General features: G+C 47.7%; 3 non-coding genes across 3 annotated transcripts; all 3 read left to right on the top strand.

Annotated features, from left to right (window-relative positions):
* Nucleotides 1-2,900: 2,900 nt before the first annotated feature.
* Nucleotides 2,901-3,001, top strand: LOC138461888 (small nucleolar RNA U13). Its single transcript, XR_011264498.1, has one exon. It is a non-coding gene; the product is annotated as a small nucleolar RNA U13 (small nucleolar RNA).
* Nucleotides 3,002-12,354: 9,353 nt separating this feature from the next.
* Nucleotides 12,355-12,455, top strand: LOC138461877 (small nucleolar RNA U13). The gene has a single exon (XR_011264487.1). It is a non-coding gene; the product is annotated as a small nucleolar RNA U13 (small nucleolar RNA).
* A 9,344-nt stretch (nt 12,456-21,799) lies between these two features.
* LOC138461866 (small nucleolar RNA U13) lies at nt 21,800-21,900 on the top strand. Its single transcript, XR_011264476.1, has one exon. It is a non-coding gene; the product is annotated as a small nucleolar RNA U13 (small nucleolar RNA).
* The last annotated feature ends 935 nt before the right edge of the window (nt 21,901-22,835 follow it).

The following is a 22,835-nucleotide window of genomic DNA, read 5'->3' as shown; positions in this document are numbered from 1 at the left end:
CCGGCAGAAGGTGTGGTTTCCTGAGCTGGAGCGGAAGGTGGAGGCGTTCGTGGCCTCTTGTGTGTGGTGTCAGGCGGCGGCCCCGGCACTGAAAGAACCGTCCATTGAAACAATGCCCCGCGGGACTCGGGCGTGGGAGGTGGTGCACGCCGACTCGGGGTCTACCTCCAGGGGCACGCATTTTCTTGTGGTGGTAGACGAGTGGTCGAGGTACCCGGAAGTTGAGTTCATAGACTCCGTGGCGTTTGAGAATGTGGTGGTGGCGCTGGAAAAGATCTTTGCCACTCATGGCCTCCCATCTGTGCTGTGCTCGGACAACGGAGCCCCGTTCCAGGGGGAGAGCTTCGCAGAGCTCATGAAAGAGTATGGCATTCAACACCGACGGGTCACCCCACTGTGGCCCCGTGCCAACGGGGAGGCCGAGCGAATGATGCGCACCCTCAACAAGGTGTTCCGCATTGCCCATGGAAAAGGGGAGTGTCTGAAGAGGGCTCTGTACGTATTTCTACGAGGCTATCGCACCACCCCTCACTCGTCTACGGGGGTGGCCCCGGCCGAAGCACTATTCCAGCGGTGCCCGAGAGATGTCATACCGGAACTGGGGGACCGGGACCCCGCCGTCATCAACAATGAGCAGGTGGAAGAGGACAGACAGATCAGGACGCAGATGGAGAACATCCGGAGGGGGCTCAGACCCCCACACATTGCTCTTGGGGATGAGGTGCTGGTGAGAAATCGCCATCCCCATGGAAAATTGTCACTCACATACGAGCCTGCTCCACTGGACGTGGTGGCAGTCAAGGGGTCAATGGTGACTGCATCAGATGGAACGTCATCAGTGACCAGGAATGCGTCCTTCTTCAGGAAGATTGGTGAATCCCGAGTGGACGACCCGGACAGCCGAGAGAGCGAAGGCGTTTTGGATGAAGGTGGGGGAGAAAGCGCCGTAGTGGAGTCGCCGGCTCGAGGCGGACCCTCCCCCGGAACACCAGCCCGAGACGCCGGCAGGAGGTACCCCCTGAGATCAGGGCGTGGGAAACCTGCCCGTCTCAGTGACTATGTTACGGACTGAGCGGGGAGGCTGACCGGGGATGAATGGTCAGGCCATGACAGGTACACACGGGGGATCCGGGGTGGCTGTCAATAAATGGGGGTTTTGTTGAAACTTACAGAGTGTTGTGTGTTCTAGATGTGTGCTATTATGTACTCCTATTTCCAATTTGTTGTTATGGAAAAGGAGGAGTGTGGCGTTGCCCCTTTAAGGGTCCGCACGCGACGGAGTGACGTCAACTCCGTCGCGTGCCTGTTTAAATAAACGGGGCGGCTCCTGGTGACGTCAGTTCACCGGGGAGCCCACACCGACAACATCCACGTCTCCGTGTCTCTGTTCTACAGGGGGTGGGGGGCTCACGGAGGCGGCCTGCACGAGACCGCCAACACTCCCCACTCATGCTCATGGCTGTGCTGGTTTTTTAAAACGTTTAATATGCATTTTGCATGGGTTGCCCCCGTCAAATTGCTCTCAAATGTAGCTAGGCAGGTCGGTTACCATTCACAATCTTACTTGGGACTGTGCCCATCCATACAAGGAGTTATTCGAGTGACTGGGGCCTTTGCGCTGATTCCCGACAGCTTCTGTCAGTTTCTCCTGGGACTGAGCCTGTCTGCTCTGCACCTCAACTAAGCAGCCTTTTTATAATGATTGCAGTGCACCTTCGCCACCAGCAGATGGCATGTTGTTGTGACTGGCTCTGAGTTCTGCGCTCGTTCGCCTCGTTGCAATTGCTTGCCGTTATATATTTCCCCTATTGTGTCCTTGCCCCCACAGGAGTTTCCTTCTGTTAATCACTCCTTCTCCTCTTCACACATGGAAGTTTCGTAGAGGTGCCAGAACCTCTACCAGTCCTGTCGCGCCTTGCATACCCTTCCGTGTGGTACTGTCCTCTAACTCTAACTCTGGAACCTTCACCCCGTTGCGTTATCTACCAGCGGATTTGTTCGGCCAAGCTGTGACAGTGCAGTGTGTTTGTTGGTTCGCTCCCCAGTTCACACGCGCGTTCTATTTATTATAAGGCTATCTCTTATAACATTCGCCTCAAATATTACATAATACGCAAATAAAGGAATTCAAATTGCAATTATCTCAGCTGCTCGAGCAGCAAAGAAAGAGAAAGATATAAAGAAGAATGGGGTGTTTATATTGGACTGTTAGACGTGATTGGACAGTTGAGATCACGTGGTATTGTTTAACCACTAGAACACACATTTCAAATTTCCCTTATGATCATGGATATTGTAGTTCATTTGACAGGTTGATTTATGTAAATACAATGGGATGGCTGCTCTTGAAGTAAAGAGTTGAGTTGAACATAATCCTAACCTCTGAGTCTTGACATAGAATCAGTAACAGCCTCATGTTGTAATGAAAAGTTTCAGTTTATAAAAACGCCTCCTATATCTCACAACGGCTTCCCCTAGTAATAAAAGCTTGTAAATATGCTACAGTGGCAGCCGGGTATTTTAATGAAAACCTTTTTAACGATTCACAGGGCTCACATTCTCATATTTTAATCAATATTTCTGCTTCTGTAATTACCGGCATTACAACTTTGCCGCCAGACCTCAGAGGGGTATTTTTAAGTCTCTTTTTTGTTTTGTGATCTCCTAGTGGGTCGGATTGGATGGAATGATTTACACTAATTTGCATATTCCCGTCATGCCCTACTCCGTAAACTGTCAGGCTGTGGTAGACTTCACATTATGTTTAACATTTTGAACTGATCAGAACTCACTGTCGTGTGTGCAACAGTGTACTGTTTACGTCCTGTTGCCAAATGACTCACCCTCAGTTTGAAAGGATTATCACAGAATCTTTATTTTGCCCTGAATGAAACTCTTCGATCCTTCTGGTTCTTGAATGTGATGAGTGGGTTTTCATGCGCATGCGTGATATGTGCCTTCCCAAGCATTTGTTACGACTTGGCACAATACCCTTCTGATCAAGAACTGAGGGACTCTTTAGTATTTGTTGCAATGGTAGCTTGTACTTCTATGGAAAGGGGCTCAGTTAGGGTTATATTTTGCAAGATCTGCTTATAGATGGTTCTACTACAATAATGTATATTTTTCTGTTGACTTTATTTCATTGTGATCGCCACGACAATGCGGCTTACAATTCATGAGGTACATTGGAATTGGTTCAAAATGTAGTGCCAAAAAAAACGGTTAAATGATATACTTGTGCAGAGTGATCGTATATTTTATGTTCCCTGGCACCCAGGCATTTATGTACTTCCGAAAACATGGCTACGTCAATCCACGCCATCCAGCATGCCTGCAACTATGGGTGCCGACTCTTCTCTTAGAGGGAGGGCGATTTATTTAATTTTTAGCGTCCACACAATGAATCGTTAATCCTAACGGTATCATGGTTTGCAAAACATTAAATTAGGTAGTTGAAACATGTGGTTCGTTTTCAAGGTTTCTAAAGGAGCACACAGGTACATTGTTTTGTAGCACAGGTGTTGCTATCACAATAGCACAGCCACATCCCTGCCAGAATTCTCACATCTAGGTGCAGTTTGCACAGGCTCCATTGAGATCTGCATATATGTTCACCAGCCATTGCAATGAAATGCTTCCTTAGGGGAGGTACATGTTTCCCCTTCAGCTGCAGAGCAGTAATCTGCATGTGGGGGTGGCTGGTGAATCTTTTCATTGTCTCCCATGAATAAGTATGAGAATGGGGGGTTCTTACCCAACACAAAATTGGGAAAAAATGGGTTAAAGTAGTTCATTTTATAGCAAACCTGTGAAAAATTAGGTAAAAGGCCACACAATTAGCAATTGGTTTTGTAGGGTAATATTAAAATCTTAAATGTTGCCGTACCACTGCATGTCCATGCTGGATGCACAAATGCATGCCTTTATCCCCACGTAAGAACATAGGGTCTCATTGCGAGTTTGCCGGTATATGGTAATACAGTTTACCGGCACATTTACCGGTACGGCCAAGTACGAGTTTGCCGGTACATAGTTGCCAGAATTTCCGGTGACGGTATCACCTCTTTCCGGAATTACCAGCAATGAAAATACCAGATGGACCAGAAACCTGAGCCGGTAATACCAGCACAGTTGAATCACTGGCTTATTACGAGATTGGATTTGCCGGTAATACCAACTGATATTTGCTGGTAGTACCGGTAAAACCAAGGTGGAGATAACAACACATCAGAGCAGCCAGTAAATGGACACAGGTGACGGAAGGACATTAGACCACAGGTGCACACAATCCACCCTATGCACACAGGAAGAGTACAAAAGCGCTGCACCTGCCCCAAAAACACATCCCAACACAACCATGCTGCCAGTCATTTCTGCATAGATGGAGCTGGAGACGCTGCATGTCAATCTGCAACTCTGGGGGCTGGAGTACCAGCTAAGGCAACAGGAGGCCAGGGAGAGAAGGAGGATGAGGATGATGGGGATGCAGGTGGCGAGGCAGAGGCGTGCAGTGATCCTTTGTACAAGGGCCACACCCGGGGCCCTCACTGACAGGCAGATACTACCCCTGTACCGCCTAAACATGAAGACCATGCTTGACCTCCTAACCCACATCGCCCTCCCCACCACCCTGGCACAGTTCAACGCCACAAAGGCCTACTTCTGTGCAATTGCGGGCTTGCCCATTGTGGTGGCATCATTGGACTGCACGCATGTTGAGTTGCCCCCCCATGCCTTAGAGGAGGTCTCTAGGAACCCGGAAGCAGTTCCATTCCCTGAATATCCAGGTCACCCATGACGCAGACCTTACCATCACGCACTGCTGTGCCCGATTCAGAGTTCGGGAATAGCTGGGGAGTGCAGGCTATCCCAGCCAAGGTGAGTATCTTTTGAGGGACACTGTGGCGTAAAAAAGGATGATATGATATGATATGATATGGCATTTGTAACGTGCCTATAGACAAGTGTTTCAAGGCGTGACGAGGTAAGGAAGGGGGAACAGAGGGAGGACAGAGACAACGATCTTACTAGGCCAAGTGACATTGAGATCGCGCAAGTGCAGGGGAGGGGAAAAGTGCCAGGGGAAAGGGGAGAGGGCAGTGCTGTACATGGGATCAAACAATAACGAGAAGTGCGGCCGGCAGGTGCAAGGGTAAGTGCAGACAGCAGGTGTCCAAAAGTGCAGTTAGGGGGACTGTAAGGTTACAGATACAGACCCAAGTGCAAAGGATGCTGGGAGACAGTGCGGATGTGCAACTGGGGCAGCAGGGACCTGGGCCCGAAATCAGAGGGTAGCCAGGTGATCAGTGCAGTATCAGTCAGGAATTCAGCAGGGAGAAGGAAGAGAGAAAGAAGAATCAAAGAGGAAGGTCTTGAGGTGCTTCGGGAACAGGAGATGGTTGCCTCAAGTTTCAGAGAGGCTGGGAGGCTGTTCCAGAGGGAGACCCCAGCCGAAGAAAGAGATCTACCAACAACTCGCTGTTAGAAAAGTACTCATCTACCCTCGACACAGTCCGGACCAAACTTTGGTAGTCTAGCCCACTTCGCCTGTAGGCGTTCACCCTGCAGTTTCAGGATGCTCCGGCTCTCAGCGGCTGTGGGGCGGATCAATCGTCCATGGTGGGACAGTAGCCTTTACTCAGATCTTGAAGGAGGAAGAAGGATAGTTCCGGTGCAGCACGTCTCAGGACACAGTAGGCACGAATTGCAGGTAGATTCTGCCATGGTTACCACAGCCGGGCAACGCAAGAACCGCAAATTGTTGCGGCGTGGACCACAAGCTAGCGTTCCCAGAGTCTCGAGTCTCAACTTGGGACAGCGGCGTTCCTCTGCGATACCCTGTGTTCGAGCTGGTCAGTTCACTGAATGGCCCAAGAATACTTCAGAAGAAACTCTTTTCGAGGGTACATAGGAGAAGCCGAGAGTAGTTGTTCCCACTACTCCAAAGTGACAAAGCGCCCTTGCAAGCCTTCTTGGTTGATGAAGAAACAGGGGTACGACGGGACAACATCGGGGTCAGGGTGCCAAACCTTCCAAGCACGTCACCGACGGTTCCTCAAGTCTGCTTTCCTGTTAAGGATACTTGGCTCCTTATGAGGTTCGGTGTGAACCTCAATAGATCGACCTGGTATGGATGCAGAGCCCCTTCTCTTATCCAAGATTCAGTTTGCACTTAAATCTAAGATAGCCAATGGAATATCTGCTCTCTTGCATGCAGGCCAGATGTGGGCCAATCGTGGCTCACAGTGGTTCCAGTCATTCATGCCTACTAGACATTCTGGCACCAAGACTCGGAGGCACGGATTATGGCCAACTCAATTCTTTACTTCTCGAGCATCCAACCAATTGTATTTACATAAACCAAACTGTCAAATGAACTACAATATCCATGATCATAAGGGAAATTTGAAGTTTGTGTTCTATTGGTTAAACAGTACCACGTGATCTCAACTGTCTAATAATATCTAACAGTCCAATATAAAACATCCCCTTCATTTTCATATCGTCCTCTTTCTGAAGGTGATCAACAACTGAACTGGCGTCCCAACCGGTAAACGCCTGAACTCTCTTGATCCCGTCGTTCATTCCTCATGTACCCACTGACTTAGATTCCACACCTGTCTAGGCAATATATAACAATGATGACATAACCATTTCTGGACGGGTGGGCAGTCGCTAAAACACAGTAGTCATATGCTTTGATGAAAAAACATTACATAATTAACAACATATTTTTAGCTATGTCTCAAAATAGCGATTGAAAGCGTGCAATAATCCTTTGCCTCTAAGTCTTTAATAGAATCATGACTTTCTATAACAAATGTGTTGAAAATTTGTATTCTATGTCAAGACTGGGAGGCTCGGATTATGCTTGTTTAAAGCTTGCTTATTACCAACATACTCACCTGATCTATTGGGTTAAAATTAACGTTTTTAGAAGTCTCCTCATTTGACCCATCTGCTGCCTTTAAGATATCTTCCAGGCGTGCTCCCATCTTAAAAGCCGTGGATGCCATCGCACCCCTGGTCGAGTGCACGCCAAACTGTTTCACGTCAATGCCTGCTTGATCCATGCACCATTTTACCCATCTGGCGACAGTAGCTGATGCCACAGCTCTAAAAGGATTCCTAACCTCTATCAAAAGCTGAGATTCACCCGGGGGTCTAAACTGCTCTACCATGCCCTCGTAAACTTTCAAGCACCAGACTGGACCTAACCTCGGTCTCTCTGGAAAGGCCATATAATCTAGCGTCCTGATCCCTGTTTTTGTCCTTTTTTTATGTAGAATGTAACACCTGTAGGTGAAAATGGTTTTCTGTCTACCTCCAAAGCTTTGACTTCTGAAACCCTCTTGAATAAATTCAGGCAAAGTAGAGTAGTCAGTTTCGCCCAATGTACTTTCCTGGATAAGTCTACGTTATCCGGCCATGTTTCAAAGTTTTTTAGCACAATACTCACGTCCCACAGCCGCGAATATTTCAGCGTCAGGGGTCTCATGCAACTAACTCATTTTAATAATCTAGAAATCAAGGGGTGTTCACCCACGGGTTTACCCTCAATGTATTCATGGCCAGCTGATATCGCCAACCAATATGTGTTAATTGTTCTATATGGTTTGGACTGCGCTGCTTGGTTTGCTAAGAAGTTCACCACATGGATTATATCTGTCCCTTTCCATGCACCAACTACTCCACTTACACCATGCGACTCTGTAAACCTTCCCGGTCCCCGGTGCCCAGGACTCTCTGAACTTCCCCTGAAAAACCTGGCTTGGGCCAGAATCTCCTGAAATCACCCAGGCAATTAGTCTCAATTTCCCTGTTTGCATGAGTGGGTGACGTTCTCCTGCTGGGCCTTTACTATGTCCTGTCTGAGCGGCAGAAAAATTGGAGTGTCGTTTGACATTTCCAGTAGGTCCGGGAACCTAACCTGCCCTCTCAAATTAGGTGTCACCAGCACTACTCCTGCTCTCTGTCTCCTGATCTGAGCCAGCGTTCGCGCTATCATAGTGAACGGCGGGAACGCTTATTCTGTTACTCGTCCCCAAACCTGGAGAAAGGCATCCGACGCCCACGCTTCTTGGTCTGGCCTCCAACTGTAAAACTTGTCCAGCTTCCTGTTTAATCTCGAAGCCAACAGGTCCGTCTGACATGGCCCCCTCCGTCTCATGATCTCTTGGTAAAGTGATCCCTCCAGCTGATAATCGCTGGAGTCCTTAAGGTATTTCTAATTCCAGTCCGCTATCTGGTTCTGAGGCCCCAGTAAGGGCTCTGCTGTTACGCTGACTCTCCTCTGAAGGCAAAGATGCCTGAAGTCCTTGGCTAGTTCTGCAAGCATCTTGGATCTTGTTCCCCCCAGTCAGTTGATGTACCTTACCGCTGAGACATTGTCCATTTTGAGGAGGATAGCACATCTTGCGCCTTCTCGCATCCAGCAACGGACTGTGAACGAACCCGCTAGCAGTTTGAGACAATTGATGTGGAGGTCTAGTTCCTCTTCTGACCACCTTCCCCGGGTACACATCTCACTGCAGTGGGCTCCCCCGCCCCATCGACTAGCGTCCAACTCTATCACGAGGACCGGGCAAGAGCCAAATACCCTGCCATTCCAGGCCTCCATGTTGTGGTACCACCACTCTAATTCCGTTCTCGCTTCTTGTGAGATCGGGACTTCCTGATTGTATGACAGGCCCTGTCTGACATGTTCTATCTTCAGTCGTTGTAATGCTCGGTAGTGGAGCGGTCTTGTGAAAATGGCCTGAATCGAAGATGACAGTTGCCCTACCAGCCTGTCTATCCCCCTCAAGGATATCATCTCTCTCAACATCATGCTCTTTATGTCTCTTTTTATAGAGTTCCCCTTCTCTAGCGGTAAGCTGAGTGTTCCCTGTACAGTTTCGAGAATGAACCCCAGGAATTACATTGATTGGGATGGGACTAGTTCCGATTTCTCCCAGTTTATTAAGAAACCTAGTTGCTGTAACAAGTCTGTCGTAATCTTGACTTGTTCTGATATCAGTTCCCTGTCCTGGCACATGATGCATATATCGTCCAGGTAAATAATCAGTCTGACCTCCTGCTCTCTACGGTGTGCCACTTCTGGCTTCATCAATTTGGCAAAGCACCAGGGGGCTGAGGCCAGTCCGAATGGGAGACATACAAACTCCCATCTCTGATCCCTCCAGAGGAACTGCAGTAGTCAACGCTGACTTTGGTGTACAAGCACCGTCAGGTACGCATCTCTGAGATCTATCCGAGCCAGCCAGTCTCCCTTCTACAGTATGTCCCTCAGTAGGTGAATGTCTTCCATGCTGAAGTGTCTGTACACCATGAATGAGATCAGTGCTCTGTGGTTGATCACTGGCCTGACCTAGCAATTGCCCTTCACCAGAAACATGTTGCTTACGAAACCTCGCTGGTTTCCGACAGCCAGAATAATGGCCTTTTTTATTCTCAGCTGCTCTATCTCGCTATCCAGCAATGCCTCATATTCTCTGCTGAACCTGATTGTCCTTGAACCCCTGTACTGGTTCCTGCGAGAATTCTAACAGAAAACCCAGGAATCTGAGGATAATGTTGACCACCTTTGCATAAGCAGGGTCACTCTCGCCCCCACCGGAGGAATCACTGCGTTTATCGCCTCTGCTCGCGCTCTTTCTCTCACCTGTGTTATTTTGCTGTTGTTGCCTGCCGCTGCCTCTCCAGCCTATGCCCCTGCCCCATCCCCTCGAGGGGAAGAAGTGGTTTGCTCGCCGGTCTTCTTGTTCCCTCCAGTGAGCTCTGTGTCCTGAGGTCCTTTAGTAGGGGCACCGGCTGGCTGAGCGGCGCTTGCCTCTGCCAGCCCTGTTGAAAATCTTCCTCCCAAAGATCATCTTCTTGGAGGCCTGTGCATTGTCCAGTGTGGCGTACGTGCTGGCAAACCTTGCCATGTCCTTGATAAATGTCTCACCAAATAGTTTGCCCTTGGCCGCTTCCACTGTTTCTGACCGCGCCAGTTCTCCTAATTTAGAGTCTATTTTCATGAGGATAGATCGCCTCCTCTCCGTTGCGTTGGAGCTATTTGCATTGCCCAGTAGGCAGATCACCCTTTGAACCCAACCTGAGAGTACCTCTTGCTCGATAGCCTCTTTTCTCTGTTTAGCTTCCTCTGCCAGTTGCCATATTTTTGTGATGGGTCCCACCACATCTAGGAGTTTGTCTTGACACGACCTCCAGGAGCGATCAATACCTTTTTTGATGTCCTTGCTGTGTTTTACCATGAAAGTCAGCATGCAGTCATCAATTTCGGGTGTTTCCACTACCCCGACCGGAACTTTGGGCCTAGGGCATTCCGCCCTCATCTTACTCCTGTCTTCTTTGCTCAGGGGGCCCTGGGCCTTCTTTTTAGATAGGCCGTAATGTTCCCAGGAGGGTCCTACTCTGATGACCTTGGATGCACCTGGGCATCTAGGTTGAATTCCTTCCCTTGGCGTTCTTCAGGCTTGCCCCTCTTGTTTCTGTGCCTACTGGCATCACTCGATGATGAGTCCTCGGACTCTTGTGAGCTCCTATCTCCTGTTTCTTCGCTGCTAATGCAGTCTGCTTCAGATGTATCCTGTGAGCTATCTTGGCCGTATCTGGCCCTCGACCTTGCCTTCCTCTGGCCACCTTTGCTTTTACGTGACGATCCCGGCGGGGTCTGGGCGCTACATACCCTGCAGGTCTTTTTCGTTTCCCTTTTACCTCTTTGAACTCCTCTTCTCAATTCTGCCATTTCCTGAGAGAAAGCTATGAGGTCTTCCATGAAACCCATGCCTTCACGCGAGGGGCCCCAGCCAGCACTCATCACTTTCTGAACCACTTGGCTCATTCTGATGCCACTCACATGTGGACCCTCTGAGTCCTCTGAGTACTCCCCACTCATGCTCATGGCTGTGCTGGTTTTTTAAAACGTTTAATATGCATTTTGCATGGGTTGCCCCCGTCAAATTGCTCTCAAATGTAGCTAGGCAGGTCGGTTACCATTCACAATCTTACTTGGGACTGTGCCCATCCATACAAGGAGTTATTCGAGTGACTGGGGCCTTTGCGCTGATTCCCGACAGCTTCTGTCAGTTTCTCCTGGGACTGAGCCTGTCTGCTCTGCACCTCAACTAAGCAGCCTTTTTATAATGATTGCAGTGCACCTTCGCCACCAGCAGATGGCATGTTGTTGTGACTGGCTCTGAGTTCTGCGCTCGTTCGCCTCGTTGCAATTGCTTGCCGTTATATATTTCCCCTATTGTGTCCTTGCCCCCACAGGAGTTTCCTTCTATTAATCTCTCCTTCTCCTCTTCACACATTGAAGTTTCGTAGAGGTGCCAGAACCTCTACCAGTCCTGTCGCGCCTTGCATACCCTTCCGTGTGGTACTGTCCTCTAACTCTAACTCTGGAACCTTCACCCCGTTGCGTTATCTACCAGCGGATTTGTTCGGCCAAGCTGTGACAGTGCAGTGTGTTTGTTGGTTCGCTCCCCAGTTCACACGCGCGTTCTATTTATTATAAGGCTATCTCTTATAACATTCACCTCAAATATTACATAATACGCAAAAAAAGGCACTCAAATTGCAATTATCTCAGCTGCTCGAGCAGCAAAGAAAGAGAAAGATATAAAGAAGAATGGGATGTTTATATTGGACTGTTAGACGTGATTGGACAGTTGAGAGCACGTGGTATTGTTTAACCAATAGAACACACATTTCAAATTTCCCTTATGATCATGGATATTGTAGTTCATTTGACAGGTTGATTTATGTAAATACAATGGGATGGCTGCTCTTGAAGTAAAGAGTTGAGTTGAACATAATCCGAGCCTCTGAGTCTTGACATAGAATCAGTAACAGCCTCATGTTGTAATGAAACGTTTCAGTTTATAAAAACGCCTCCTATATCTTACAATGGCTTCCGATAGTAATAAAAGCTTGTAAATATGCTACAGTGGCAGCCGGGTATTTTAATGAAAACCTTTTTAAGATTCACAGGGCTCACATTCTCGTATTTTAATCAATATTTCTGCTTCTGTAATTACCGGCATTACAACTTTGCCGCCAGACCTGAGTGGGGTATTTTTAAGTCTCTTTTTTGTTTTGTGATCTCCTAGTGGGTCGGATTCGATGGAATGATTTACACTAATTTGCATATTCCCGTCATGCCCTGCTCCGTAAACTGTCAGGCTGTGGTAGACTTCACATTATGTTTAACATTTTGAACTGATCAGAACTCACTGTCGTGCGTGCAACAGTGTACTGTTTACGTCCTGTTGCCAAATGGTTCACCCTCAGTTTGAAAGGATTATCACAGAATCTTTACTTTGTCCTGAATGAAGCTCTTCGATCCTTCTGGTTCTTGAATGTGATGAGTGGGTTTTCATGCGCATGCGTGATATGTGCCTTCCCAAGCATTTGTTACGACTTGGCACAATACCCTTCTGATCAAGAACTGAGGGACTCTTTAGTATTTGTTGCAATGGTAGCTTGTACTTCTATGGAAAGGGCCTCAGTTAGGGTTATATTTGGCAAGATCTGCTTATAGATGGTTCTACTACAATAATGTATATTTTTCTGTTGACTTTATTTAATTGTGATCGCCACGACAATGCGGCTTACAATTCATGAGGTACATTGGAATTGGTTCAAAATGTAGTGCCAAAAAAAACGGTTAAATGATATACTTTTGCAGAGTGATCATATATTTTATGTTCCCTGGCACCCAGGCATTTATGTACTTCCGAAAACATGTCTACGCCAATCCACGCCATCCAGCATGCCTGCAACTGTGGGTGCCGACTCTTCTCTTAGAGGGAGGGCGATTTATTTAATTTTTAGCGTCCACACAATGAATCGTTAATCCTAACGGTATCATGGTTTGCAAAACATTAAATTAGGTAGTTGAAACATGTGGTTCGTTTTCAAGGTTTCTAAAGGAGCACACAGGTACATTGTTTTGTAGCACAGGTGTTGCTATCACAATAGCACAGCCACATCCCTGCCAGAATTCTCACATCTAGGTGCAGTTTGCACAGGCTCCCTTGAGATCTGCATATATGTGCACCAGCCATTGCAATGAAATGCTTCCTTAGGGGAGGTACATGTTTCCCCTTCAGCTGCACAGCAGTAATCTGCATGTGGGGGTGGCTGGTGAATCTTTTCATTGTCTCCCATGAATAAGTATGAGAATGGGGGGTTCTTACCCAACACAAAATTGGGAAAAAATGGGTTAAAGTAGTTCATTTTATAGCAAACCTGTGAAAAATTAGGTAAAAGGCCACACAATTAGCAATTGGTTTTGTAGGGTAATATTAAAATCTTAAATGTTGCCGTACCACTGCATGTCCATGCTGGATGCACAAATGCATGCCTTTATCCCCACGTAAGAACATAGGGTCTCATTGCGAGTTTGCCGGTATATGGCAATACAGTTTACCGGCACATTTACCGGTACGGCCAAGTACGAGTTTGCCGGTACATAGTTGCCAGAATTTCCGGTGACGGTATCACCTCTTTCCGGAATTACCAGCAATGAAAATACCAGATGGACCAGAAACCTGAGCCGGTAATACCAGCACAGTTGAATCACTGGCTTATTACGAGATTGGATTTGCCGGTAATACCAACTGATATTTGCTGGTAGTACCGGTAAAACCAAGGTGGAGATAACAACACATCAGAGCAGCCAGTAAATGGACACAGGTGACGGAAGGACATTAGACCACAGGTGCACACAATCCACCCTACGCACACAGGAAGAGTACAAAAGCGCTGCACCTGCCCCAAAAACACATCCCAACACAACCATGCTGCCAGTCATTTCTGCATAGATGGAGCTGGAGACGCTGCATGTCAATCTGCAGCTCTGGGGGCTGGAGTACCAGCTAAGGCAACAGGAGGCCAGGGAGAGAAGGAGGATGAGGATGATGGGGATGCAGGTGGCAAGGCAGAGGCGTGCAGTGATCCTTCGTACAAGGGCCACACCCGGGGCCCTCACTGACAGGCAGATACTACCCCTGTACCGCCTAAACATGAAGACCATGCTTGACCTCCTAACCCACATCGCCCTCCCCACCACCCTGGCACAGTTCAACGCCACAAAGGCCTACTTCTGTGCAATTGCGGGCATGCCCATTGTGGTGGCATCATTGGACTGCACACATGTTGAGTTGCCCCCCCATGCCTTAGAGGAGGTCTCTAGGAACCCGGAAGCAGTTCCATTCCCTGAATATCCAGGTCACCCATGACGCCGACCTTACCATCACGCACTGCTGTGCCCGATTCAGAGTTCGGGAATAGCTGGGGAGCGCAGGCTATCCCAGCCAAGGTGAGTATCTTTTGAGGGACACTCTGGCGTAAAAAAGGATGATATGATATGATATGATATGGCATTTGTAACGTGCCTATAGACAAGTGTTTCAAGGCGTGACGAGGTAAGGAAGGGGGAACAGAGGGAGGACAGAGACAACGATCTTACTAGGCCAAGTGACATTGAGATCGCGCAAGTGCAGGGGAGGGGAAAAGTGCCAGGGGAAAGGGGAGAGGGCAGTGCTGTACATGGGATCAAACAATAACGAGAAGTGCGGCCGGCAGGTGCAAGGGTAAGTGCAGACAGCAGGTGTCCAAAAGTGCAGTTAGGGGGACTGTAAGGTTAGATATACAGACCCAAGTGCAAGGGATGCTGGGAGACAGTGCGGATGTGCAACTGGGGCAGCAGGGACCTGGGCCCGAAATCAGAGGGTAGCCAGGTGATCAGTGCAGTATCAGTCAGGAATTCAGCAGGGAGAAGGAAGAGAGAAAGAAGAATCAAAGAGGAAGGTCTTGAGGTGCTCCGGGAACAGGAGATGGTTGCCTCAAGTTTCAGAGAGGCTGGGAGGCTGTTCCAGAGGGAGACCCCAGCCGAAGAAAGAGATCTACCAACAACTCGCTGTTAGAAAAGTACTCATCTACCCTCGACACAGTCCGGACCAAACTTTGGTAGTCTAGCCCACTTCGCCTGTAGGTGTTCACCCTGCAGTTTCAGGATGCCCTGGCTCTCGGCGGCTGTGGGGCGGATCAATCGTCCATGGTGGGACAGTAGCCTTTACTCAGATCTTGAAGGAGGAAGAAGGATAGTTCCGGTGCAGCACGTCTCAGGACACAGTAGGCACGAATTGCAGGCAGATTCTGCCATGGTTACCACAGCCGGGCAACGCAAGAACCGCAAATTGTCGCGGCGTGGACCACAAGCTAGCGTTCCCAGAGTCTCGAGTCTCAACTTGGGACAGCGGCGTTCCTCTGCGATACCCTGTGTTCGAGCTGGTCAGTTCACTGAATGGCCCAAGAATACTTCAGAAGAAACTCTTTTCGAGGGTACATAGGAGAAGCCGAGAGTAGTTGTTCCCACTACTCCAAAGGGACAAAGCGCCCTTGCAAGCCTTCTTGGTTGATGAAGAAACAGGGGTACGACGGGACAACATTGGGGTCAGGGTGCCAAACCTTCCAAGCACGTCACCGACGGTTCCTCAAGTCTGCTTTCCTGTTAAGGATACTTGGCTCCTTATGAGGTTCGGTGTGAACCTCAATAGATCGACCTGGTATGGATGCAGAGCCCCTTCTCTTATCCAAGATTCAGTTTGCACTTAAATCTAAGATAGCCAATGGAATATCTGCTCTCTTGCATGCAGGCCAGATGTGGGCCAATCGTGGCTCACAGTGGTTCCAGTCATTCATGCCTACTAGACATTCTGGCACCAAGACTCGGAGGCACGGATTATGGCCAACTCAATTCTTTACTTCTCGAGCATCCAACCAATTGTATTTACATAAACCAAACTGTCAAATGAACTACAATATCCATGATCATAAGGGAAATTTGAAGTTTGTGTTCTATTGGTTAAACAGTACCACGTGATCTCAACTGTCTAATAATATCGAACAGTCCAATATAAAACATCCCCTTCATTTTCATATCGTCCTCTTTCTGAAGGTGATCAACAACTGAACTGGCGTCCCAACCAGTAAACGCCTGAACTCTCTTGATCCCGTCGTTCATTCCTCATGTACCCACTGACTTAGATTCCACACCTGTCTAGGCAATATATAACAATGATGACATAACCATTTCTGGACGGGTGGGCAGTCGCTAAAACACAGTAGTCATATGCTTTGATGAAAAAACATTACATAATTAACAACATATTTTTAGCTATGTCTCAAAATAGCGATTGAAAGCGTGCAATAATCCTTTGCCTCCAAGTCTTTAATAGAATCATGACTTTCTATAACAAATGTGTTGAAAATTTGTATTCTATGTCAAGACTGGGAGGCTCGGATTATGCTTGTTTAAAGCTTGCTTATTACCAACATACTCACCTGATCTATTGGGTTAAAATTAACGTTTTTAGAAGTCTCCTCATTTGACCCATCTGCTGCCTTCAAGATATCTTCCAGGCGTGCTCCCATCTTAAAAGCCGTGGATGCCATCGCACCCCTGGTCGAGTGCACGCCAAACTGTTTCACGTCAATGCCTGCTTGATCCATGCACCATTTTACCCATCTGGCGACAGTAGCTGATGCCACAGCTCTAAAAGGATTCCTAACCTCTATCAAAAGCTGAGATTCAACCGGGGGTCTAAACTGCTCTACCATGCCCTCGTAAACTTTCAAGCACCAGACTGGACCTAACCTCGGTCTCTCTGGAAAGGCCATATAATCTAGCGTCCTGATCCCTGTTTTTGTCCTTTTTTTATGTAGAATGTAACACCTGTAGGTGAAAATGGTTTTCTGTCTACCTCCAAAGCTTTGACTTCTGAAACCCTCTTGCATAAATTCAGGCAAAGTAGAGTGGTCAGTTTCGCCCAATGTACTTTCCTGGATAAGTCTACGTTATCCGGCCATGTTTCAAAGTTTTTTAGCACAATACTCACGTCCCACAGCCGCGAATATTTCAGCGTCAGGGGTCTCATGCAACTAACTCATTTTAATAATCTAGAAATCAAGGGGTGTTCACCCACGGGTTTACCCTCAATGTATTCATGGCCAGCTGATATCGCCAACCAATACGTGTTAATTGTTCTATATGGTTTGGACTGCGCTGCTTGGTTTGCTAAGAAGTTCACCACATGGATTATATCTGTCCCTTTCCATGCACCAACTACTCCACTTACACCATGCGACTCTGTAAACCTTCCCGGTCCCCGGTGCCCAGGACTCTCTGAACTTCCCCTGAAAGACCTGGCTTGGGCCCGAATCTCCTGAAATCACCCAGGCAATTAGTCTCAATTTCCCTGTTTGCATGAGTGGGTGACGTTCTCCTGCTGGGCCTTTACTATGTCCTGTCTGAGCGGCAGAAGAATTGGAGTGTCGTTTGACATTTCCAGTAGGTCCGGGAACCTAACCTGCCCTCTCAAATTAGGTGTCACCAGCACTACTCCTGCTCTCTGTCTCCTGATCTGAGCCAGCGTTCGCGCTATCATAGTGAACGGCGGGAACGCTTATTCTGTTACTCGTCCCCAAACCTGGAGAAAGGCATCCGACGCCCACGCTTCTTGGTCTGGCCTCCAACTGTAAAACTTGTCCAGCTTCCTGTTTAATCTCGAAGCCAACAGGTCCGTCTGACATGGCCCCCTCCGTCTCATGATCTCTTGGTAAAGTGATCCCTCCAGCTGATAATCGCTGGAGTCCTTAAGGTATTTCTAATTCCAGTCCGCTATCTGGTTCTGAGGCCCCAGTAAGGGCTCTGCTGTTACGCTGACTCTCCTCTGAAGGCAAAGATGCCAGAAGTCCTTGGCTAGTTCTGCAAGCATCTTGGATCTTGTTCCCCCCAGTCAGTTGATGTACCTTACCGCTGAGACATTGTCCATTTTGAGGAGGATAGCACATCTTGCGCCTTCTCGCATCCAGCAACGGACTGTGAACGAACCCGCTAGCAGTTTGAGACAATTGATGTGGAGGTCTAGTTCCTCTTCTGACCACCTTCCCCGGTTACACATCTCACTGCAGTGGGCTCCCCCGCCCCATCGACTAGCGTCCAACTCTATCACGAGGACCGGGGAAGAGCCAAATATCACTCTGCCATTTCAGGCCTCCATGTTGTGGTACCACCACTCTAATTCCGTTCTCGCTTCCTGTGAGATCGGGACTTCCTGATTGTATGACAGGCCCTGTCTGACATGTTCTATCTTCAGTCGTTCTAATGCTCGGTAGTGGAGCGGTCTTGTGAAAATGGCCTGAATCGAAGATGACAGTTGCCCTACCAGCCTGTCTATCCCCCTCAAGAATATCATCTCTCTCAACATCATGCTCTTTATGTCTCTTTTTATAGAGTTCCCCTTCTCTAGCGGTAAGCTGAGTGTTCCCTGTACCGTATCGAGAATGAACCCCAGGAATTACATTGATTGGGATGGGACTAGTTCCGATTTCTCCCAGTTTATTAAGAAACCTAGTTGCTGTAACAAGTCTGTCGTAATCTTGACTTGTTCTGATATCAGTTCCCTGTCCTGGCACATGATGCATATATCGTCCAGGTAAATAATCAGTCTGACCTCCTGCTCTCTACGGTGTGCCACTTCTGGCTTCATCAATTTGGCAAAGCACCAGGGGGCTGAGGCCAGTCCGAATGGGAGACATACAAACTCCCATCTCTGATCCCTCCAGAGGAACTGCAGTAGTCAACGCTGACTTTGGTGTACAAGCACCGTCAGGTACGCATCTCTGAGATCTATCCGAGCCAGCCAGTCTCCCTTCTACAGTATGTCCCTCAGTAGGTGAATGTCTTCCATGCTGAAGTGTCTGTACACCATGAATGAGATCAGTGCTCTGTGGTTGATCACTGGCCTGACCTAGCATTTTCCCTTCACCAGAAACATGTTGCTTACGAAACCTCGCTGGTTTCCGACAGCCGGACTAATGGCCTTTTTTATTCTCAGCTGCTCTATCTCGCTATCCAGCAATGCCTCATATTCTCTGCTGAACCTGATTGTCCTTGAACCCCTGTACTGGTTCCTGCGAGAATTCTAACAGAAAACCCAGGAATCTGAGGATAATGTTGACCACCTTTGCATATGCAGGGTCACTCTCGCCCCCACCGGAGGAATCACTGCGTTTATCGCCTCTGCTCGCGCTCTTTCTCTCACCTGTGTTATTTTGCTGTTGTTGCCTGCCGCTGCCTCTCCAGCCTATGCCCCTGCCCCATCCCCTCGAGGGGAAGAAGTGGTTTGCTCGCCGGTCTTCTTGTTCCCTCCAGTGAGCTCTGTGTCCTGAGGTCCTTTAGTAGGGGCACCGGCTGGCTGAGCGGAGCTTGCCTCTGCCAGCCCTGTTGAAAATCTTCCTCCCAAAGATCATCTTCTTGGAGGCCTGTGCATTGTCCAGTGTGGCGTACGTGCTGGCAAACCTTGCCATGTCCTTGATAAATGTCTCACCAAATAGTTTGCCCTTGGCCGCTTCCACTGTTTCTGACCGCGCCAGTTCTCCTAATTTAGAGTCTATTTTCATGAGGATAGATCGCCTCCTCTCCGTTGCGTTGGAGCTATTTGCATTGCCCAGTAGGCAGATCACCCTTTGAACCCAACCTGAGAGTACCTCTTGCTCGATAGCCTCTTTTCTCTGTTTAGCTTCCTCTGCCAGTTGCCATATTTTTGTGATGGGTCCCACCACATCTAGGAGTTTGTCTTGACACGACCTCCAGGAGCGATCAATACCTTTTTTGATGTCCTTGCTGTGTTTTACCATGAAAGTCAGCATGCAGTCATCAATTTCGGGTGTTTCCACTACCCCGACCGGAACTTTGGGCCTAGGGCATTCCGCCCTCATCTTACTCCTATCTTCTTTGCTCAGGGGGCTCTGGGCCTTCTTTTTAGATAGGCCGTAATGTTCCCAGGAGGGTCCTACTCTGATGACCTTGGATGCACCTGGGCATCTAGGTTGAATTCCTTCCCTTGGCGTTCTTCAGGCTTGCCCCTCTTGTTTCTGTGCCTACTGGCATCACTCGATGATGAGTCCTCGGACTCTTGTGAGCTCCTATCTCCTGTTTCTTCGCTGCTAATGCAGTCTGCTTCAGATGTATCCTGTGAGCTATCTTGGCCGTATCTGGCCCTCGACCTTGCCTTCCTCTGGCCACCTTTGCTTTTACGTGACGATCCCGGCGGGGTCTGGGCGCTACATACCCTGCAGGTCTTTTTCGTTTCCCTTTTACCTCTTTGAACTCCTCTTCTCAATTCTGCCATTTCCTGAGAGAAAGCTATGAGGTCTTCCATGAAACCCATGCCTTCACGCGAGGGGCCCCAGCCAGCACTCATCACTTTCTGAACCACTTGGCTCATTCTGATGCCACTCACATGTGGACCCTCTGAGTCCTCTGAGTACTCCCCACTCATGCTCATGGCTGTGCTGGTTTTTTAAAACGTTTAATATGCATTTTGCATGGGTTGCCCCCGTCAAATTGCTCTCAAATGTAGCTAGGCAGGTCGGTTACCATTCACAATCTTACTTGGGACTGTGCCCATCCATACAAGGAGTTATTCGAGTGACTGGGGCCTTTGCGCTGATTCCCGACAGCTTCTGTCAGTTTCTCCTGGGACTGAGCCTGTCTGCTCTGCACCTCAACTAAGCAGCCTTTTTATAATGATTGCAGTGCACCTTCGCCACCAGCAGATGGCATGTTGTTGTGACTGGCTCTGAGTTCTGCGCTCGTTCGCCTCGTTGCAATTGCTTGCCGTTATATATTTCCCCTATTGTGTCCTTGCCCCCACAGGAGTTTCCTTCTGTTAATCTCTCCTTCTCCTCTTCACACATTGAAGTTTCGTAGAGGTGCCAGAACCTCTACCAGTCCTGTCGCGCCTCGCTTACCCTTCCGTGTGGTACTGTCCTCTAACTCTAACTCTGGAACCTTCACCCCGTTGCGTTATCTACCAGCGGATTTGTTCGGCCAAGCTGTGACAGTGCAGTGTGTTTGTTGGTTCGCTCCCCAGTTCTATTTATTATAAGGCTATCTCTTATAACATTCACCTCAAATATTACATAATACGCAAAAAAAGGCACTCAAATTGCAATTATCTCAGCTGCTCGAGCAGCAAAGAAAGAGAAAGATATAAAGAAGAATGGGATGTTTATATTGGACTGTTAGACGTGATTGGACAGTTGAGAGCACGTGGTATTGTTTAACCAATAGAACACACATTTCAAATTTCCCTTATGATCATGGATATTGTAGTTCATTTGACAGGTTGATTTATGTAAATACAATGGGATGGCTGCTCTTGAAGTAAAGAGTTGAGTTGAACATAATCCGAGCCTCTGAGTCTTGACATAGAATCAGTAACAGCCTCATGTTGTAATGAAACGTTTCAGTTTATAAAAACGCCTCCTATATCTTACAACGGCTTCCCCTAGTAATAAAAGCTTGTAAATATACTGCAGTGGCAGCCGGGTATTTTAATGAAAACCTTTTTAAGATTCACAGGGCTCACATTCTCGTATTTTAATCAATATTTCTGCTTCTGTAATTACCGGCATTACAACTTTGCCGCCAGACCTGAGTGGGGTATTTTTAAGTCTCTTTTTTGTTTTGTGATCTCCTAGTGGGTCGGATTCGATGGAATGATTTACACTAATTTGCATATTCCCGTCATGCCCTGCTCCGTAAACTGTCAGGCTGTGGTAGACTTCACATTATGTTTAACATTTTGAACTGATCAGAACTCACTGTCGTGCGTGCAACAGTGTACTGTTTACGTCCTGTTGCCAAATGGTTCACCCTCAGTTTGAAAGGATTATCACAGAATCTTTACTTTGTCCTGAATGAAGCTCTTCGATCCTTCTGGTTCTTGAATGTGATGAGTGGGTTTTCATGCGCATGCGTGATATGTGCCTTCCCAAGCATTTGTTACGACTTGGCACAATACCCTTCTGATCAAGAACTGAGGGACTCTTTAGTATTTGTTGCAATGGTAGCTTGTACTTCTATGGAAAGGGCCTCAGTTAGGGTTATATTTGGCAAGATCTGCTTATAGATGGTTCTACTACAATAATGTATATTTTTCTGTTGACTTTATTTAATTGTGATCGCCACGACAATGCGGCTTACAATTCATGAGGTACATTGGAATTGGTTCAAAATGTAGTGCCAAAAAAAACGGTTAAATGATATACTTTTGCAGAGTGATCATATATTTTATGTTCCCTGGCACCCAGGCATTTATGTACTTCCGAAAACATGTCTACGCCAATCCACGCCATCCAGCATGCCTGCAACTGTGGGTGCCGACTCTTCTCTTAGAGGGAGGGCGATTTATTTAATTTTTAGCGTCCACACAATGAATCGTTAATCCTAACGGTATCATGGTTTGCAAAACATTAAATTAGGTAGTTGAAACATGTGGTTCGTTTTCAAGGTTTCTAAAGGAGCACACAGGTACATTGTTTTGTAGCACAGGTGTTGCTATCACAATAGCACAGCCACATCCCTGCCAGAATTCTCACATCTAGGTGCAGTTTGCACAGGCTCCCTTGAGATCTGCATATATGTGCACCAGCCATTGCAATGAAATGCTTCCTTAGGGGAGGTACATGTTTCCCCTTCAGCTGCACAGCAGTAATCTGCATGTGGGGGTGGCTGGTGAATCTTTTCATTGTCTCCCATGAATAAGTATGAGAATGGGGGGTTCTTACCCAACACAAAATTGGGAAAAAATGGGTTAAAGTAGTTCATTTTATAGCAAACCTGTGAAAAATTAGGTAAAAGGCCACACAATTAGCAATTGGTTTTGTAGGGTAATATTAAAATCTTAAATGTTGTCCGTACCACTGCATGTCCATGCTGGATGCACAAATGCATGCCTTTATCCCCA

This window comes from Ambystoma mexicanum, chromosome 1p (assembly GCF_040938575.1).
Source record: "Ambystoma mexicanum isolate Mex_15411 chromosome 1p, UKY_AmexF1_1, whole genome shotgun sequence".
Taxonomy (NCBI): domain Eukaryota; kingdom Metazoa; phylum Chordata; class Amphibia; order Caudata; family Ambystomatidae; genus Ambystoma; species Ambystoma mexicanum.
The sequence above is the reverse complement of the archived record's forward strand: the minus strand, read 5'-3'. Positions and strand labels throughout refer to the sequence as shown.